This window comes from Belonocnema kinseyi, chromosome 10 (genome assembly GCF_010883055.1).
Source record: "Belonocnema kinseyi isolate 2016_QV_RU_SX_M_011 chromosome 10, B_treatae_v1, whole genome shotgun sequence".
Classification (NCBI taxonomy): Eukaryota; Metazoa; Arthropoda; class Insecta; order Hymenoptera; family Cynipidae; genus Belonocnema; species Belonocnema kinseyi.
In genome coordinates, this window is record NC_046666.1 from 83,963,161 (window position 1) to 83,968,790 (window position 5,630).

The 5,630-nt window shown below is 38.4% G+C and overlaps 1 protein-coding gene across 1 annotated transcript in view; it reads left to right on the plus strand.

The window, feature by feature from the left end:
• The window catches only part of LOC117182187, a 25,628-nt gene that overhangs the window by 17,328 nt on the left and 2,670 nt on the right, over positions 1–5,630 (plus strand). The window lies entirely within an intron of this gene.

Genomic DNA, 5,630 nt, shown 5'->3' on the forward strand with positions numbered 1-5,630 from the left:
TATTTTAAAGTCATCTTTTGAAAATGCAAAGAGAGATGCAAAAGATGGTTTATCTTAAATTCTCTTCTGCTCGGCGGATCAAAGTATTCGGTTCTTTTTTTAAAAATTCAAAAAACAGTGTTAAAAACTTTAAAAAATAAAATACCTCTCATTTTCATGGGACGAAGGCGCCTTCAAGTGGATCTTCTTTTAGTAGCAGTTAATAAGCGTTCCGTCGGTAACTTTAAGAATTTTCTGTGGATGCTACCGCCACTCAGTAGAAATCTCAGACAACAACGCTGCGATGCAAGTAAGAGAGAATTTTATTTATAAACTTCGCTTGCAACATACTACTTGAGCTATTATGGATGCGCTTGAAGTCACTTTCAGCAGAAGTTAATCGCATTTTTTAAAATGTTTAACGTTTCAAAAAAAAGTATTGCGATTACTCCGTGAGTTTCTAATAGAAAATTTAACGTAGAATCCGAATTTTAACAGTTTAAAAGTTGAAATTACTGTTTGTTTGAGTTTTTTTAAAAGGAACAAAATGGCGACCCAATGGGGTCTTTACGGGTACTTTGCACAGGCTCCTTTCGGTTCCTTCGGTCCTCCGAGGAATCACTGCAAGATGGGTTCTTCTCCGTTTAGGAAAGTAGTGAATATACGAACCAGATAATGGTGCGTAGAAGTGAACTTCTTCCACCAAAAGTCGTGTGTTTTATCTGGCCCTGACGCTGAAAAGTTCCTAGTTCTAGCGGTAACTTTTTTCATTTCTTCAGGAGTAATTAGTAGACACTCCTCATCTGGTCGTTGTGATAGTTGCCTCTGGAAAAAGTTACACCAGGGTGAGATGTATTTGAAGATCAAGGCGGACTTTGGCTGTTGAAACAGATCTTATTTTTTGTATCCAGTGCTACTTGATGGTCAACAGTTTACACGTGTTCAGCGTGTGATTTGTCACTAATTATGGAGACTGCCATAATTACAACAATTTTCCTAGTATTTGCGAGCACCGGAAACGTTAAATAGTAAAAATTGCCATTTTTTTGTCATATTTATTTATTTAGTTATAAAAAGTTTGATACAAAAATTGAAAATCAGGCCCGACACCTTTTTTTAAAATTTTATCAGCAAAAAAAACATCCAAATCGGTCCACAGGATCAGCCGAAATCGTATTTTGAACCAAAAAATGTATTTTTTCCTCACTGTGTCTCGGTTCAGTCATATTCCCATTCTTAACTAAACCATGGCCTCCATCGGAAAGGGGCCTATCGCGCCAATTATTATGATTTTTTCTTCCATCTCTTACTCGGGCGAGCCCGGTTATACATTATAGACATGGACCAAGTCAAGTGACTGATGAGATTAGGATGTTATAAGTTAATTTAAAACGATGCCTGAAACCCCCTGCGATGATGTTGTAGGTATACAATTACGAGCGACCGCGAGCGTTGGAGGTAACCTATAGACGATTTCTTAGAGCTACCATACTTATTTTTATGAGATGCTTTAGAAGCTACGATCATGGCTCCATAAAGCAATCATTCCTGACGAAAGTAGAAGTGTAAGTCATCCACACCTGCTTCTTCTATTCTAGCAGGTAGGAAAGAACGGGAAATTTACGAAAGATACTTCGCATAACACTGTTCCTTAGCGTGCGGTATCTAGACGTAGATGACCTTACGCAGCAGACGGCACAGTTGGAGGTAAAGGTTTTACCTCTGGATACTTTGTCAAAGTTACCAACCTTTGTACAATGTTAGGAGGAACAGTTTCAGCGGACCCGATTCAGTGATCCTAGAAGAACAGCCTTTTGCATTTGAGTCGCGATAGACTGAGCCTGATGCTGGAAAGCATCAGACATCAAGCCATACTTCGCATCAAGCCATACTTATTTTAAATGTTGTCACAGGCTCAATATGATTACTGCCCAATATGTCAAAGACATTTTTTCGTTAAAGTTGGATTTAATTTTGATTGTTTTACACGGGGCTGTCCCGGTGTATATTATAAGTCACGGACGCATCTTCATCATTCAATCAAGTGATCTGATGAGAGCAGTGTGCCCCGACATATTGGACAAAGCCTGATTTTTACCACATCATTAACGAACTGGGTTGCATTCAAGTACACGAGGGGGGGACCTACAGCCTGAGGTGGGTTCCAAACGATCAGAACCTCGGCAAAGGTACACAGAAATATTTCCAGAGGTATTAACTCAGTGATTGAACCCCGGACCTCTGAAGTGAAATCCGAGCGTCTAACCAAATGATTATTATTATCATTGCATGTGTGAAGGGCCATATCAGACCCATAACACTGAGGTTATCTAATGTAACCTGTTGTAACATGTCCTATTAATTAGATGGATTGAAACCAACAGCTCGTGCTCAGTTCCTTCGACTGTCAGCGTTATAGATCAATAACGGGTGATCTTCATTTGTAAGTTCTTTAGCGAATCAAATGACCGTCTCATTGCTCTGAAGTTAGGCAATGAAAACAACATATGCTTTTATTCAGCTGATTGTTTTTCTCATTCGCATAGTATCCTTGTGTGATTTCATGGATTTTAATAGAGATTTTAATAGAGATTTTAATAGAGTATGACTCCATACTATCATTGCATCACACTAAAGTGGGCAAAAGATCTTTAGAAAATTGTGAAACCATTCTAAATCGACTAAAAGGAGGGAAATATTCTCTGTTGTTGACTTTCATCCTCAAATTGAAATTAAGAATGCTTTTTTAGATAATTCATGCTTCTTTGTGAAAAGGAACTTAGATAAGGAGATAAGAAGTTGATATCGAGAGCTGAAGATGAAGAACATGGAGAGAATAAAGAATTTCAAGGACAAATGGAGCCATTAACTTTAGACAAAGCTATTTCTCTTGCTGAAGACACAACATTGACGAACCATCAATATAAAACTATCAGACTACAAGCTATATCACATAATACTGACATTTTTCCTCTTTATAAAAGTCTTGTAGAAGTCAACAGAGAGAGTATCTTTCTCCCGAAAAAAGTATTAAAGTTACAGATTCTGGGTAAGGGTTGAAACGCAAGATTCGTGCGATCATACAGTGAAGCGTATGTTGGAAAATTTAAATATTTTTCCACCGGATATAGAGGAAGGGAAAAATGTCGTGGTGAAGTGTCAATATAAATATGATTGTGAGGGGTCATCTGACCAGAGCGAATATAATCAAAAGTTCCGTGGAGAAGAAAAATCAGATACAGGAATTTCTATGATGTCCATGGTGCCATTACGTATAACTAAAACGTGTCCCCATAAGAATTATTCGAATTGTTTTGAATATGCGGACCCCTTCACAATTTGGAAGAACGATAATCCTGGATCCATCTGATTATGTAGGCTGCTCATGTTTGAACATGCACCAGAAACTAAAGAACAAACCACGACAGAAGTATAGTTGATGGAAGAAAAAATCAAAAAATCCAAACGTAAAAAATAAAATTACGAAATTGCAGATACGGGTTGTCAACATTGCACGCGTGGATTCGTTTGATGCAATTGATACTGCACATAAGCTCTCATTTAGGACTATGCAAGTGGCAAGCAAAAACGAATGAAGAGAAAGTGAAAATGAAAACTGAAAAACAGAGAGTCTAAAAAGTATTACGTGATAAAATTGAGCTTATTATAGATGCTCCAAAACATGTCTCGGGTACTTCTATGACAGGAAATACTGCCAGGAGATTTTTCAGAGATCCTGATTTGACATCTGTATCACACATGTCGACAGGGAGTTAATCCGTAAATTCGGCATAATTTTGCAAGCAATGGCTTCAGGGGAGGCAATTGACACTCTCAAGGTCGGAAAATATTGCCAGCAAACAGCGCAAATGTACGCCAGTCCTTATAATTGGTACTACATGCCAGCGACAGCACATGAAATTCTCTTTCATGGAGCCAAAATTATTGAATCTGCTTTTCTCCCTATTGTTCAATTGACGGAAGAAGCTCAGGAGGCGAACAAAAAAACTTTAAACGTTTACGAGAGTTTCACATTCAAAAATGTTGCAGAGAGGCTACTAATAGAGATTTTGACCGAAAATGGCTGATTTCGACCGACCTTAGGTCTCAGCGTCCCGTAAGCAACAGCATTATCACCTGCTTTTTTCCATGTTCAGGAGTTGTTTAGACTCCTAAACATAGATATTGCACACATTTTTTAAAGTGTATAATATATTTAGCCATTTTCCAATACCTCGCATGTTCCTCCAAAAGCCACTTTTCAATGGCATCTTTAGAGAAAGTATACGAGGCTCCGCACTATGGTTCATGTGTATTCAAAACTGTTTAAGTCCTACTTTTTTCAAGCATATCTACTTTCTTGTAACCCTTAGTGTTCTTATGTCCACGAAACTAGATCAAGTTGAGCCAATTTTTATTGGTCACTTCAAGGAGCTTTTATAGCCAACTCCAGATAAGTATGAATGCCATTTCGTCCTATTATAGAGCTCTCTAAGTAGCTTATCTTTCGAAGCATATATATGAATGTGGTGGTTGACAAACTTACCTTTCCGAATGTTCTCTAGGCAGGCTTTAATTTCCGCGATTTCAGTTTAAAATACTGTAGGGAATTTGCACAGTGCAATTATAGATTCTTCACTGCTTTTGCTTTATTCATCATGCCAATCCTTCCTTTTCGGGAAGATCACCTTGAAGGACTTCATGAATGTGTATTCTTTCATCATATTACCGGAGTGCAGGCAAAGGATGTCATCCTCCGATAATAGGATCTTTACTAAATAATGCAGGTCAGGGAATCAGCACTTCTATGTCCTCTCTTAGGGAAAGTCTGAAAGCCTGAGCCGCAGTCTTCTGTTTAATTGGAACGCGCAGCAGTGGTATTTCTAAGATGGACTCAATGACGCTATTGCGCTTGTTCTCCTTGATCCAATAATTACCTGACAGAAGACCCTCTGTAGGTTTCTTAGTGCTCTGATTAATGAGACGTACGTTTTAATTGGTTTAATGATTACCGAATATAACCTGTAAACTACGTTGAGTTTGAGTCCTCAAGGCTGTTTTGGTACATCAATTTCTAGTTTCCTGGTTAATTAAGGGTAAAAAGACGCCTAGATACTTAGCTGATGTGCACAAGAGGACCTCCTTGTCATGGAACTTATGGTTCACGAGATCAGGTAGTGTTCTGCGTCTCGTTAAAATAAAAAGTTCAGTTTTATGTGGGTTCACATACTTGTATAGAGTTTCCACCCTGCGGGAAACCCCTTTTGTTCTTCGCTCTCACGTTCCAACTGTGGATCGTAGATTACCTACACGATGTTTCTTAGCAGAATTTAATATAGATTTCGTATAGGGGTGTTACTGAAGGCAGGTTTCTATGTCTCGAAACGCTGCAATCATTACGTATACTGTTTGTACTGCTTTTTGAGGGCGAGAGGCAAATCCATGAAGTGCGTCAATGGCGGATTTACCTTTCTGCGAGAGAAACTGATTATTATAAACGGGTTTATGCGGTAAGATTTCCTTCTTTATATCGATATAGACTAACTTTGCTACTGCTCTTCACCATGAAATAAGCTAGGCTAATTCGTCTGAATGATTTGACCTCATAATAGGATTCTGGAAGGGTGTCGCTCTACATAACACTGATAGAC